This window comes from Oreochromis niloticus, unplaced genomic scaffold (assembly GCF_001858045.2).
Source record: "Oreochromis niloticus isolate F11D_XX unplaced genomic scaffold, O_niloticus_UMD_NMBU tig00000232_pilon, whole genome shotgun sequence".
Lineage (NCBI taxonomy): Eukaryota > Metazoa > Chordata > Actinopteri > Cichliformes > Cichlidae > Oreochromis > Oreochromis niloticus.
The window spans coordinates 1-13772 of NW_020327096.1; the positions used below are offsets into that span (position 1 = coordinate 1).

At 49.5% G+C, this 13772-nt stretch overlaps 15 non-coding genes across 15 annotated transcripts; all 15 read left to right on the forward strand.

Moving 5' to 3' along the window:
* The first annotated feature begins 249 nt into the window (after positions 1 to 249).
* On the forward strand, positions 250 to 321 carry trnak-cuu (transfer RNA lysine (anticodon CUU)). The gene has a single exon. It is a non-coding gene; the product is annotated as a tRNA-Lys (tRNA).
* Positions 322 to 786: 465 nt separating this feature from the next.
* trnal-caa (transfer RNA leucine (anticodon CAA)) lies at positions 787 to 897 on the forward strand. Its single transcript has 2 exons — positions 787 to 824; positions 852 to 897. It is a non-coding gene; the product is annotated as a tRNA-Leu (tRNA).
* A 947-nt stretch (positions 898 to 1844) lies between these two features.
* trnak-cuu (transfer RNA lysine (anticodon CUU)) lies at positions 1845 to 1917 on the forward strand. Its single transcript has one exon. It is a non-coding gene; the product is annotated as a tRNA-Lys (tRNA).
* A 464-nt stretch (positions 1918 to 2381) lies between these two features.
* Positions 2382 to 2491, forward strand: trnal-caa (transfer RNA leucine (anticodon CAA)). The gene is made up of 2 exons: positions 2382 to 2419; positions 2447 to 2491. It is a non-coding gene; the product is annotated as a tRNA-Leu (tRNA).
* A 1025-nt stretch (positions 2492 to 3516) lies between these two features.
* On the forward strand, positions 3517 to 3589 carry trnak-cuu (transfer RNA lysine (anticodon CUU)). The gene has a single exon. It is a non-coding gene; the product is annotated as a tRNA-Lys (tRNA).
* A 464-nt stretch (positions 3590 to 4053) lies between these two features.
* On the forward strand, positions 4054 to 4164 carry trnal-caa (transfer RNA leucine (anticodon CAA)). The gene is made up of 2 exons: positions 4054 to 4091; positions 4119 to 4164. It is a non-coding gene; the product is annotated as a tRNA-Leu (tRNA).
* Positions 4165 to 5199: 1035 nt separating this feature from the next.
* trnak-cuu (transfer RNA lysine (anticodon CUU)) lies at positions 5200 to 5272 on the forward strand. Its single transcript has one exon. It is a non-coding gene; the product is annotated as a tRNA-Lys (tRNA).
* A 464-nt stretch (positions 5273 to 5736) lies between these two features.
* Positions 5737 to 5847, forward strand: trnal-caa (transfer RNA leucine (anticodon CAA)). Its single transcript has 2 exons — positions 5737 to 5774; positions 5802 to 5847. It is a non-coding gene; the product is annotated as a tRNA-Leu (tRNA).
* A 952-nt stretch (positions 5848 to 6799) lies between these two features.
* On the forward strand, positions 6800 to 6871 carry trnak-cuu (transfer RNA lysine (anticodon CUU)). The gene has a single exon. It is a non-coding gene; the product is annotated as a tRNA-Lys (tRNA).
* A 463-nt stretch (positions 6872 to 7334) lies between these two features.
* Positions 7335 to 7445, forward strand: trnal-caa (transfer RNA leucine (anticodon CAA)). Its single transcript has 2 exons — positions 7335 to 7372; positions 7400 to 7445. It is a non-coding gene; the product is annotated as a tRNA-Leu (tRNA).
* Positions 7446 to 8468: 1023 nt separating this feature from the next.
* trnak-cuu (transfer RNA lysine (anticodon CUU)) lies at positions 8469 to 8541 on the forward strand. Its single transcript has one exon. It is a non-coding gene; the product is annotated as a tRNA-Lys (tRNA).
* Positions 8542 to 9006: 465 nt separating this feature from the next.
* Positions 9007 to 9117, forward strand: trnal-caa (transfer RNA leucine (anticodon CAA)). Its single transcript has 2 exons — positions 9007 to 9044; positions 9072 to 9117. It is a non-coding gene; the product is annotated as a tRNA-Leu (tRNA).
* Positions 9118 to 11801: 2684 nt separating this feature from the next.
* On the forward strand, positions 11802 to 11873 carry trnak-cuu (transfer RNA lysine (anticodon CUU)). The gene has a single exon. It is a non-coding gene; the product is annotated as a tRNA-Lys (tRNA).
* Positions 11874 to 12335: 462 nt separating this feature from the next.
* Positions 12336 to 12446, forward strand: trnal-caa (transfer RNA leucine (anticodon CAA)). Its single transcript has 2 exons — positions 12336 to 12373; positions 12401 to 12446. It is a non-coding gene; the product is annotated as a tRNA-Leu (tRNA).
* Positions 12447 to 13388: 942 nt separating this feature from the next.
* trnak-cuu (transfer RNA lysine (anticodon CUU)) lies at positions 13389 to 13461 on the forward strand. The gene has a single exon. It is a non-coding gene; the product is annotated as a tRNA-Lys (tRNA).
* Positions 13462 to 13772: the final 311 nt, after the last annotated feature.

A 13772-nucleotide genomic window follows, 5' to 3' on the forward strand; every position in this document is an offset into this window, starting at 1 on the left:
GAACTCAGACTGTCCAGAGCTCAGCGATGCCCTGGTCCAGATCTGGGGAGAAGATTCCCCGGGAGACATTCAGTCGTCTCAACCGGAGCATGCCCCGTGGTGTGGCATGCATACAAGGACATAAGAGCTTGAATGGATGATAGAAAAACTTGAAAGTAGTCTGTGCTTTCTTTGCTTCCTCTTGAAATGCTAGTCAACCTCCCCAGAAATAAGAACGTGTGTCCATCTCAAAGACTTGCTTCTGAAGAAGCCCGCTAGCTCAGTCGGGAGAGCATGAGACTCTTAATCTCAGGGTCGTGGGTTCGAGCCCCACGTTGGGCGAGGGGACTTTTGTGCAACTGCCCGCAAGAGAGAAAATAAGTGCGTATAGAGAACAGCAAATGCCGTGTTGCGCAAAGGAAGATGAAAGTATGGTAACAGAAACCAAAGTTACGCTGTCGTGTCTTCACAAGTCCACTTTGCCACCATTTCATTTGATGATTCTGGACGAAATTTCAAGAGAGCTGAGCAAAAAAGCAACACTCTAGGTTTACCTGCATCCCTACCCTCACCTACAGTCACAAACTGTGGGTAGTGAATGAAAGCATGAGCTCACAGATATAAGCGGCGGCAATCAGTTTTCTCCGTCGGGTGGCAGTGCTCGGCCTCAGAGATTGGATGACAAGCTTAGTATTTCAGGAGGAACTCAGATGACACCTGCAACTCCTCCACATCGAAAGGAGCCTGCTGAGGTGGTTCGGACAATTGAACATCCAGGATGACTTTGAAGAGGTGGTTGGTCAACTCGTCAGGATGGCCGAGTGGTCTAAGGCGCCAGACTCAAGGATGGGCTCCTTCCAGACAAAAGGGACTTCTGGTCTCCAAATGGAGGCGTGGTTTCAAATCCCACTCCTGACATCTGCTTTCCTTATTTAAAAATCTGTTTTCAAGAACTTCGTGAACCTTTGTGTGTTAAACTCAACAAACTGCGGGTTGTTGAGGTAGCTGTAGGCTTGCTGTGAAATGAGCTTTGCAGGTTACAGGAACTTTTGTAGTGAAGAGCTTTCATTAACATGACAGAGCTCTGCTTTCTAAGTGGAAGCCTGAATTGAAATCCCGCTTGTATCTGGCATTTGTCATGGAAACCAGAATTGCCACCTCCACCACTGGCACCCTGTGCTTTTCACAGAGGACAGCAGGTTTACCCTGAGAACATATAACAGATGTGAAAGCTTCCCGAGAAGTCGTGGGGAACTTTATGCTCAATGTAACATGCTGATTTGAGCGCTTTGCTGGTGGGTCAGTGATGGTCTGGAGAGGCACATGCACTGAGGTATGCACAGGCCTCTACAGGCAAGGCAACGGCACAATGAGTGCCATTAGGTATGGGGATGAAATTCTCTGACCCACTGTCAGACCCTACGCTGGTGCAATGGCTCCTGGCTATCTTCCTGCTGCCCGGCCTCATCCGACAAGAGTATGCAGGCAGTTTGCGTGGGAACTGATACCGTTGGCCGACACTCCCCACCCCCAACCCTATATTGGCCTACTTGACCAAAATTCAATACAACACCCCTGGGACATTAGCTTTGGTCCATCTGACACCTCCAGGTTGGAACTCAGACTGTCCAGGAGCTCAGCGATGCCCTGGTCCAGATCTGGGGAGAAGATTCCCCGGGAGACATTCAGTCGTCTCAACCGGAGCATGCCCCGTGTGTGGCATGCATACAAGGACATAAGAGCTTGAATGGATGATAGAAAAACTTGAAAGTAGTCTGTGCTTTCTTTGCTTCCTCTTGAAATGCTAGTCAACCTCCCCCAGAAATAAGAACGTGTGTCCATCTCAAAGACTGGCTTCTGAAGAAGCCCGGCTAGCTCAGTCGGGAGAGCATGAGACTCTTAATCTCAGGGTCGTGGGTTCGAGCCCCACGTTGGGCGAGGGGACTTTTGTGCAACTGCCCGCAAGAGAGAAAATAAGTGCGTATAGAGAACAGCAAATGCCGTGTTGCGCAAAGGAAGATGAAAGTATGGTAACAGAAACCAAAGTTACGCTGTCGTGTCTTCACAAGTCCACTTTGCCACCATTTCATTTGATGATTCTGGACGAAATTTCAAGAGAGCTGAGCAAAAAAGCAACACTCTAGGTTTACCTGCATCCTACCCTCACCTACAGTCACAAACTGTGGGTAGTGAATGAAAGCATGAGCTCACAGATATAAGCGGCGGCAATCAGTTTTCTCCGTCGGGTGGCAGTGCTCGGCCTCAGCGATTGGATGACAAGCTTAGTATTTCAGGAGGAACTCAGATGACACCTGCAACTCCTCCACATCGAAAGGAGCCTGCTGAGGTGGTTCGGACAATTGAACATCCAGGATGACTTTGAAGAGGTGGTTGGTCAACTCGTCAGGATGGCCGAGTGGTCTAAGGCGCCAGACTCAAGGATGGGCTCCTTCCAGACAAAAGGGACTTCTGGTCTCCAAATGGAGCGTGGGTTCAAATCCCACTCCTGACATCTGCTTTCCTTATTTAAAAATCTGTTTTCAAGAACTTCGTGAACCTTTGTGTGTTAAACTCAACAAACTGCGGGTTGTTGAGGTAGCTGTAGGCTTGCTGTGAAATGAGCTTTGCAGGTTACAGGAACTTTTGTAGTGAAGAGCTTTCATTAACATGACAGAGCTCTGCTTTCTAAGTGGAAGCCTGAATTGAAATCCCGCTTGTATCTGGCATTTGTCATGGAATACCAGAATTGCCACCTCCACCACTGGCACCCTGTGCTTTTCACAGAGGACAGCAGGTTTACCCTGAGAACATATAACAGATGTGAAAGCTTCCCGAGAAGTCGTGGGGAACTTTATGCTCAATGTAACATGCTTGATTGTGAGCACTTTGCTGGTGGGTCAGTGATGGTCTGGAGAGGCACATGCACTGAGGTATGCACAGGCCTCTACAGGCAAGGCAACGGCACAATGAGTGCCATTAGGTATGGGGATGAAATTCTCTGACCCACTGTCAGACCCTACGCTGGTGCATTGGCTCCTGGCTTTCTTCCTGCTGCCCGGCCTCATCCGACAAGAGTATGCAGGCAGACCCTACGCTGGTGCATTGGCTCCTGGCTTTCTTCCTGCTGCCCGGCCTCATCCGACAAGAGTATGCAGGCAGTTTGCGTGGGAACTGATACCGTTGGCCGACACTCCCCACCCCCAACCCTATATTGGCCTACTTGACCAAAATTCAATACAACACCCCTGGGACATTTAGCTTTGGTCCATGTGACACCTCCAGGTTGGAACTCAGACTGTCCAGGAGCTCAGCGATGCCCTGGTCCAGATCTGGGGAGAAGATTCCCCGGGAGACATTCAGTCGTCTCAACCGGAGCATGCCCCGTGGTGTGGCATGCATACAAGGACATAAGAGCTTGAATGGATGATAGAAAAACTTGAAAGTAGTCTGTGCTTTCTTTGCTTCCTCTTGAAATGCTAGTCAACCTCCCCCAGAAATAAGAACGTGTGTCCATCTCAAAGACTGGCTTCTGAAGAAGCCCGGCTAGCTCAGTCGGGAGAGCATGAGACTCTTAATCTCAGGGTCGTGGGTTCGAGCCCCACGTTGGGCGAGGGACTTTTGTGCAACTGCCCGCAAGAGAGAAAATAAGTGCGTATAGAGAACAGCAAATGCCGTGTTGCGCAAAGGAAGATGAAAGTATGGTAACAGAAACCAAAGTTACGCTGTCGTGTCTTCACAAGTCCACTTTGCCACCATTTCATTTGATGATTCTGGACGAAATTTCAAGAGAGCTGAGCAAAAAAGCAACACTCTAGGTTTACCTGCATCCCTACCCTCACCTACAGTCACAAACTGTGGGTAGTGAATGAAAGCATGAGCTCACAGATATAAGCGGCGGCAATCAGTTTTCTCCGTCGGGTGGCAGTGCTCGGCCTCAGAGATTGGATGACAAGCTTAGTATTTCAGGAGGAACTCAGATGACACCTGCAACTCCTCCACATCGAAAGGAGCCTGCTGAGGTGGTTCGGACAATTGAACATCCAGGATGACTTTGAAGAGGTGGTTGGTCAACTCGTCAGGATGGCCGAGTGGTCTAAGGCGCCAGACTCAAGGATGGGCTCCTTCCAGACAAAAGGGACTTCTGGTCTCCAAATGGAGGCGTGGGTTCAAATCCCACTCCTGACATCTGCTTTCCTTATTTAAAAATCTGTTTTCAAGAACTTCGTGAACCTTTGTGTGTTAAACTCAACAAACTGCGGGTTGTTGAGGTAGCTGTAGGCTTGCTGTGAAATGAGCGTTGCAGGTTACAGGAACTTTTGTAGTGAAGAGCTTTCATTAACATGACAGAGCTCTGCTTTCTAAGTGGAAGCCTGAATTGAAATCCCGCTTGTATCTGGCATTTGTCATGGAATACCAGAATTGCCACCTCCACCACTGGCACCCTGTGCTTTTCACAGAGGACAGCAGGTTTACCCTGAGAACATATAACAGATGTGAAAGCTTCCCGAGAAGTCGTGGGGAACTTTATGCTCAATGTAACATGAGGACATAAGAGCTTGATTTGAGCGCTTTGCTGGTGGGTCAGTGATGGTCTGGAGAGGCACATGCACTGAGGTATGCACAGGCCTCTACAGGCAAGGCAACGGCACAATGAGTGCCATTAGGTATGGGGATGAAATTCTCTGACCCACTGTCAGACCCTACGCTGGTGCATTGGCTCCTGGCTTTCTTCCTGCTGCCCGGCCTCATCCGACAAGAGTATGCAGGCAGACCCTACGCTGGTGCATTGGCTCCTGGCTTTCTTCCTGCTGCCCGGCCTCATCCGACAAGAGTATGCAGGCAGTTTGCGTGGGAACTGATACCGTTGGCCGACACTCCCCACCCCCAACCCTATATTGGCCTACTTGACCAAAATTCAATACAACACCCCTGGGACATTTAGCTTTGGTCCATGTGACACCTCCAGGTTGGAACTCAGACTGTCCAGGAGCTCAGCGATGCCCTGGTCCAGATCTGGGGAGAAGATTCCCCGGGAGACATTCAGTCGTCTCAACCGGAGCATGCCCCGTGGTGTGGCATGCATACAAGGACATAAGAGCTTGAATGGATGATAGAAAAACTTGAAAGTAGTCTGTGCTTTCTTTGCTTCCTCTTGAAATGCTAGTCAACCTCCCCAGAAATAAGAACGTGTGTCCATCTCAAAGACTGGCTTCTGAAGAAGCCCGGCTAGCTCAGTCGGGAGAGCATGAGACTCTTAATCTCAGGGTCGTGGGTTCGAGCCCCACGTTGGGCGAGGGGACTTTTGTGCAACTGCCCGCAAGAGAGAAAATAAGTGCGTATAGAGAACAGCAAATGCCGTGTTGCGCAAAGGAAGATGAAAGTATGGTAACAGAAACCAAAGTTACGCTGTCGTGTCTTCACAAGTCCACTTTGCCACCATTTCATTTGATGATTCTGGACGAAATTTCAAGAGAGCTGAGCAAAAAAGCAACACTCTAGGTTTACCTGCATCCCTACCCTCACCTACAGTCACAAACTGTGGGTAGTGAATGAAAGCATGAGCTCACAGATATAAGCGGCGGCAATCAGTTTTCTCCGTCGGGTGGCAGTGCTCGGCCTCAGAGATTGGATGACAAGCTTAGTATTTCAGGAGGAACTCAGATGACACCTGCAACTCCTCCACATCGAAAGGAGCCTGCTGAGGTGGTTCGACAATTGAACATCCAGGATGACTTTGAAGAGGTGGTTGGTCAACTCGTCAGGATGGCCGAGTGGTCTAAGGCGCCAGACTCAAGGATGGGCTCCTTCCAGACAAAAGGGACTTCTGGTCTCCAAATGGAGGCGTGGGTTCAAATCCCACTCCTGACATCTGCTTTCCTTATTTAAAATCTGTTTTCAAGAACTTCGTGAACCTTTGTGTGTTAAACTCAACAAACTGCGGGTTGTTGAGGTAGCTGTAGGCTTGCTGTGAAATGAGCGTTGCAGGTTACAGGAACTTTTGTAGTGAAGAGCTTTCATTAACATGACAGAGCTCTGCTTTCTAAGTGGAAGCCTGAATTGAAATCCCGCTTGTATCTGGCATTTGTCATGGAATACCAGAATTGCCACCTCCACCACTGGCACCCTGTGCTTTTCACAGAGGACAGCAGGTTTACCCTGAGAACATATAACAGATGTGAAAGCTTCCCGAGAAGTCGTGGGGAACTTTATGCTCAATGTAACATGCTTGATTATGAGCGCTTTGCTGGTGGGTCAGTGATGGTCTGGAGAGGCACATGCACTGAGGTATGCACAGGCCTCTACAGGCAAGGCAACGGCACAATGAGTGCCATTAGGTATGGGGATGAAATTCTCTGACCCACTGTCAGACCCTACGCTGGTGCATTGGCTCCTGGCTTTCTTCCTGCTGCCCGGCCTCATCCGACAAGAGTATGCAGGCAGTTTGCGTGGGAACTGATACCGTTGGCCGACACTCCCCACCCCCCAACCCTATATTGGCCTACTTGACCAAAATTCAATACAACACCCCTGGGACATTTAGCTTTGGTCCATCTGACACCTCCAGGTTGGAACTCAGACTGTCCAGGAGCTCAGCGATGCCCTGGTCCAGATCTGGGGAGAAGATTCCCCGGGAGACATTCAGTCGTCTCAACCGGAGCATGCCCCGTGGTGTGGCATGCATACAAGGACATAAGAGCTTGAATGGATGATAGAAAAACTTGAAAGTAGTCTGTGCTTTCTTTGCTTCCTCTTGAAATGCTAGTCAACCTCCCCCAGAAATAAGAACGTGTGTCCATCTCAAAGACTTGCTTCTGAAGAAGCCCGCTAGCTCAGTCGGGAGAGCATGAGACTCTTAATCTCAGGGTCGTGGGTTCGAGCCCCACGTTGGGCGAGGGACTTTTGTGCAACTGCCCGCAAGAGAGAAAATAAGTGCGTATAGAGAACAGCAAATGCCGTGTTGCGCAAAGGAAGATGAAAGTATGGTAACAGAAACCAAAGTTACGCTGTCGTGTCTTCACAAGTCCACTTTGCCACCATTTCATTTGATGATTCTGGACGAAATTTCAAGAGAGCTGAGCAAAAAAGCAACACTCTAGTTTACCTGCATCCCTACCCTCACCTACAGTCACAAACTGTGGGTAGTGAATGAAAGCATGAGCTCACAGATATAAGCGGCGGCAATCAGTTTTCTCCGTCGGGTGGCAGTGCTCGGCCTCAGCGATTGGATGACAAGCTTAGTATTTCAGGAGGAACTCAGATGACACCTGCAACTCCTCCACATCGAAAGGAGCCTGCTGAGGTGGTTCGGACAATTGAACATCCAGGATGACTTTGAAGAGGTGGTTGGTCAACTCGTCAGGATGGCCGAGTGGTCTAAGGCGCCAGACTCAAGGATGGGCTCCTTCCAGACAAAAGGGACTTCTGGTCTCCAAATGGAGGCGTGGGTTCAAATCCCACTCCTGACATCTGCTTTCCTTATTTAAAAATCTGTTTTCAAGAACTTCGTGAACCTTTGTGTGTTAAACTCAACAAACTGCGGGTTGTTGAGGTAGCTGTAGGCTTGCTGTGAAATGAGCTTTGCAGGTTACAGGAACTTTTGTAGTGAAGAGCTTTCATTAACATGACAGAGCTCTGCTTTCTAAGTGGAAGCCTGAATTGAAATCCCGCTTGTATCTGGCATTTGTCATGGAATACCAGAATTGCCACCTCCACCACTGGCACCCTGTGCTTTTCACAGAGGACAGCAGGTTTACCCTGAGAACATATAACAGATGTGAAAGCTTCCCGAGAAGTCGTGGGGAACTTTATGCTCAATGTAACATGCTTGATTGTGAGCGCTTTGCTGGTGGGTCAGTGATGGTCTGGAGAGGCACATGCACTGAGGTATGCACAGGCCTCTACAGGCAAGGCAACGGCACAATGAGTGCCATTAGGTATGGGATGAAATTCTCTGACCCACTGTCAGACCCTACGCTGGTGCATTGGCTCCTGGCTTTCTTCCTGCTGCCCGGCCTCATCCGACAAGAGTATGCAGGCAGACCCTACGCTGGTGCATTGGCTCCTGGCTTTCTTCCTGCTGCCCGGCCTCATCCGACAAGAGTATGCAGGCAGTTTGCGTGGGAACTGATACCGTTGGCCGACACTCCCCACCCCCCAACCCTATATTGGCCTACTTGACCAAAATTCAATACAACACCCCTGGGACATTTAGCTTTGGTCCATGTGACACCTCCAGGTTGGAACTCAGACTGTCCAGGAGCTCAGCGATGCCCTGGTCCAGATCTGGGGAGAAGATTCCCCGGGAGACATTCAGTCGTCTCAACCGGAGCATGCCCCGTGGTGTGGCATGCATACAAGGACATAAGAGCTTGAATGGATGATAGAAAAACTTGAAAGTAGTCTGTGCTTTCTTTGCTTCCTCTTGAAATGCTAGTCAACCTCCCCAGAAATAAGAACGTGTGTCCATCTCAAAGACTGCTTCTGAAGAAGCCCGGCTAGCTCAGTCGGGAGAGCATGAGACTCTTAATCTCAGGGTCGTGGGTTCGAGCCCCACGTTGGGCGAGGGGACTTTTGTGCAACTGCCCGCAAGAGAGAAAATAAGTGCGTATAGAGAACAGCAAATGCCGTGTTGCGCAAAGGAAGATGAAAGTATGGTAACAGAAACCAAAGTTACGCTGTCGTGTCTTCACAAGTCCACTTTGCCACCATTTCATTTGATGATTCTGGACGAAATTTCAAGAGAGCTGAGCAAAAAAGCAACACTCTAGGTTTACCTGCATCCCTACCCTCACCTACAGTCACAAACTGTGGGTAGTGAATGAAAGCATGAGCTCACAGATATAAGCGGCGGCAATCAGTTTTCTCCGTCGGGTGGCAGTGCTCGGCCTCAGAGATTGGATGACAAGCTTAGTATTTCAGGAGGAACTCAGATGACACCTGCAACTCCTCCACATCGAAAGGAGCCTGCTGAGGTGGTTCGGACAATTGAACATCCAGGATGACTTTGAAGAGGTGGTTGGTCAACTCGTCAGGATGGCCGAGTGGTCTAAGGCGCCAGACTCAAGGATGGGCTCCTTCCAGACAAAAGGGACTTCTGGTCTCCAAATGGAGGCGTGGGTTCAAATCCCACTCCTGACATCTGCTTTCCTTATTTAAAAATCTGTTTTCAAGAACTTCGTGAACCTTTGTGTGTTAAACTCAACAAACTGCGGGTTGTTGAGGTAGCTGTAGGCTTGCTGTGAAATGAGCTTTGCAGGTTACAGGAACTTTTGTAGTGAAGAGCTTTCATTAACATGACAGAGCTCTGCTTTCTAAGTGGAAGCCTGAATTGAAATCCCGCTTGTATCTGGCATTTGTCATGGAATACCAGAATTGCCACCTCCACCACTGGCACCCTGTGCTTTTCACAGAGGACAGCAGGTTTACCCTGAGAACATATAACAGATGTGAAAGCTTCCCGAGAAGTCGTGGGGAACTTTATGCTCAATGTAACATGCTTGATTGTGAGCGCTTTGCTGGTGGGTCAGTGATGGTCTGGAGAGGCACATGCACTGAGGTATGCACAGGCCTCTACAGGCAAGGCAACGGCACAATGAGTGCCATTAGGTATGGGGATGAAATTCTCTGACCCACTGTCAGACCCTACGCTGGTGCATTGGCTCCTGGCTTTCTTCCTGCTGCCCGGCCTCATCCGACAAGAGTATGCAGGCAGACCCTACGCTGGTGCATTGGCTCCTGGCTTTCTTCCTGCTGCCCGGCCTCATCCGACAAGAGTATGCAGGCAGTTTGCGTGGGAACTGATACCGTTGGCCGACACTCCCCACCCCCCAACCCTATATTGGCCTACTTGACCAAAATTCAATACAACACCCCTGGGACATTTAGCTTTGGTCCATGTGACACCTCCAGGTTGGAACTCAGACTGTCCAGGAGCTCAGCGATGCCCTGGTCCAGATCTGGGGAGAAGATTCCCGGGAGACATTCAGTCGTCTCAACCGGAGCATGCCCGTGGTGTGGCATGCATACAAGGACATAAGAGCTTGAATGGATGATAGAAAAACTTGAAAGTAGTCTGTGCTTTCTTTGCTTCCTCTTGAAATGCTAGTCAACCTCCCCAGAAATAAGAACGTGTGTCCATCTCAAAGACTGGCTTCTGAAGAAGCCCGGCTAGCTCAGTCGGGAGAGCATGAGACTCTAATCTCAGGGTCGTGGGTTCGAGCCCCACGTTGGGCGAGGGGACTTTTGTGCAACTGCCCGCAAGAGAGAAATAAGTGCGTATAGAGAACAGCAAATGCCGTGTTGCGCAAAGGAAGATGAAAGTATGGTAACAGAAACCAAAGTTACGCTGTCGTGTCTTCACAAGTCCACTTTGCCACCATTTCATTTGATGATTCTGGACGAAATTTCAAGAGAGCTGAGCAAAAAGCAACACTCTAGGTTTACCTGCATCCCTACCCTCACCTACAGTCACAAACTGTGGGTAGTGAATGAAAGCATGAGCTCACAGATATAAGCGGCGGCAATCAGTTTTCTCCGTCGGGTGGCAGTGCTCGGCCTCAGAGATTGGATGACAAGCTTAGTATTTCAGGAGGAACTCAGATGACACCTGCAACTCCTCCACATCGAAAGGAGCCTGCTGAGGTGGTTCCGACAATTGAACATCCAGGATGACTTTGAAGAGGTGGTTGGTCAACTCGTCAGGATGGCGAGTGGTCTAAGGCGCCAGACTCAAGGATGGGCTCCTTCCAGACAAAAGGGACTTCTGGTCTCCAAATGGAGGCGTGGGTTCAAATCCACTCCTGACATCTGCTTTCCTTATTTAAAAATCTGTTTTCAAGAACTTCGTGAACCTTTGTGTGTTAAACTCAACAAACTGCGGGTTGTTGAGGTAGCTGTAGGCTTGCTGTGAAATGAGCGTTGCAGGTTACAGGAACTTTTGTAGTGAAGAGCTTTCATTAACATGACAGAGCTCTGCTTTCTAAGTGGAAGCCTGAATTGAAATCCCGCTTGTATCTGGCATTTGTCATGGAATACCAGAATTGCCACCTCCACCACTGGCACCCTGTGCTTTTCACAGAGGACAGCAGGTTTACCCTGAGAACATATAACAGATGTGAAAGCTTCCCGAGAAGTCGTGGGGAACTTTATGCTCAATGTAACATGCTTGATTGTGAGCGCTTTGCTGGTGGGTCAGTGATGGTCTGGAGAGGCACATGCACTGAGGTATGCACAGGCCTCTACAGGCAAGGCAACGGCACAATGAGTGCCATTAGGTATGGGGATGAAATTCTCTGACCCACTGTCAGACCCTACGCTGGTGCATTGGCTCCTGGCTTCTTCCTGCTGCCCCCTCATCCGACAAGAGTATCAGCAGACCACGCTGGTGCATTGGCTCCTGGCTTTCTTCCTGCTGCCCGGCCTCATCCGACAAGAGTATGCAGGCAGTTTGCGTGGGAACTGATACCGTTGGCCGACACTCCCACCCCCAACCCTATATTGGCCTACTTGACCAAAATTCAATACAACACCCCTGGGACATTTAGCTTTGGTCCATGTGACACCTCCAGGTTGGAACTCAGACTGTCCAGGAGCTCAGCGATGCCCTGGTCCAGATCTGGGGAGAAGATTCCCCGGGAGACATTCAGTCGTCTCAACCGGAGCATGCCCCGTGGTGTGGCATGCATACAAGGACATAAGAGCTTGAATGGATGATAGAAAAACTTGAAAGTAGTCTGTGCTTTCTTTGCTTCCTCTTGAAATGCTAGTCAACCTCCCCCAGAAATAAGAACGTGTGTCCATCTCAAAGACTGGCTTCTGAAGAAGCCCGGCTAGCTCAGTCGGGAGAGCATGAGACTCTTAATCTCAGGGTCGTGGGTTCGAGCCCACGTTGGGCGAGGGACTTTTGTGCAACTGCCCGCAAGAGAGAAAATAAGTGCGTATAGAGAACAGCAAATGCCGTGTTGCGCAAAGGAAGATGAAAGTATGGTAACAGAAACCAAAGTTACGCTGTCGTGTCTTCACAAGTCCACTTTGCCACCATTTCATTTGATGATTCTGGACGAAATTTCAAGAGAGCTGAGCAAAAAGCAACACTCTAGGTTTACCTGCATCCCTACCCTCACCTACAGTCACAAACTGTGGGTAGTGAATGAAAGCATGAGCTCACAGATATAAGCGGCGGCAATCAGTTTTCTCCGTCGGGTGGCAGTGCTCGGCCTCAGAGATTGGATGACAAGCTTAGTATTTCAGGAGGAACTCAGATGACACCTGCAACTCCTCCACATCGAAAGGAGCCTGCTGAGTGGTTCGGACAATTGAACATCCAGGATGACTTTGAAGAGGTGGTTGGTCAACTCGTCAGGATGGCCGAGTGGTCTAAGGCGCCAGACTCAAGGATGGGCTCCTTCCAGACAAAAGGGACTTCTGGTCTCCAAATGGAGGCGTGGGTTCAAATCCCACTCCTGACATCTGCTTTCCTTATTTAAAAATCTGTTTTCAAGAACTTCGTGAACCTTTGGTGTTAAACTCAACAAACTGCGGGTTGTTGAGGTAGCTGTAGGCTTGCTGTGAAATGAGCGTTGCAGGTTACAGGAACTTTTGTAGTGAAGAGCTTCATTAACATGACAGAGCTCTGCTTTCTAAGTGGAAGCCTGAATTGAAATCCCGCTTGTATCTGGCATTTGTCATGGAATACCAGAATTGCCACCTCCACCACTGGCACCCTGTGCTTTTCACAGAGGACAGCAGTTTACCTGAGAACATATAACAGATGTGAAAGCTTCCCGAGAAGTCGTGGGGACTTTATGCTCAATGTAACATGCTTGATTATGAGCGCTTTGCTGGTGGGTCAGTGATGGTCTGGAGAGGCACATGCACTGAGGTATGCACAGGCCTCTACAGGCAAGGCAACGGCACAATGAGTGCCATTAGGTATGGGATGAAATTCTCTGACCACTGTCAGACCCTACGCTGGTGCATTGCTCCTGGCTTTCTTCCTGCTGCCCGGCCTCATCCGACAAGAGTATGCAGGCAGTTTGCGTGGAACTGATACCGTTGGCCGACACTCCCCACCCCCAACCCTATATTGGCCTACTTGACCAAAATTCAATACAACACCCCTGGGACATTTAGCTTTGGTCCATCTGACACCTCCAGGTTGGAACTCAGACTGTCCAGGAGCTCAGCGATGCCCTGGTCCAGATCTGGGGAGAAGATTCCCCGGGAGACATTCAGTCGTCTCAACCGGAGCATGCCCCGTGGTGTGGCATGCATACAAGGACATAAGAGCTTGAATGGATGATAGAAAAACTTGAAAGTAGTCTGTGCTTTCTTTGCTTCCTCTTGAAATGCTAGTCAACCTCCCCCAGAAATAAGAACGTGTGTCCATCTCAAAGACTGCTTCTGAAGAAGCCCGGCTAGCTCAGTCGGGAGAGCATGAGACTCTTAATCTCAGGGTCGTGGGTTCGAGCCCCACGTTGGGCGAGGGACTTTTGTGCAACTGCCCGCAAGAGAGAAAATAAGTGCGTATAGAGAACAGCAAATGCCGTGTTGCGCAAAGGAAGATGAAAGTATGGTAACAGAAACCAAAGTTACGCTGTCGTGTCTTCACAAGTCCACTTTGCCACCATTTCATTTGATGATTCTGGACGAAATTTCAAGAGAGCTGAGCAAAAAAGCAACACTCTAGGTTTACCTGCATCCCTACCCTCACCTACAGTCACAAACTGTGGGTAGTGAATGAAAGCATGAGCTCACAGATATAAGCGGCGGCAATCAGTTTTCTCCGTCGGGTG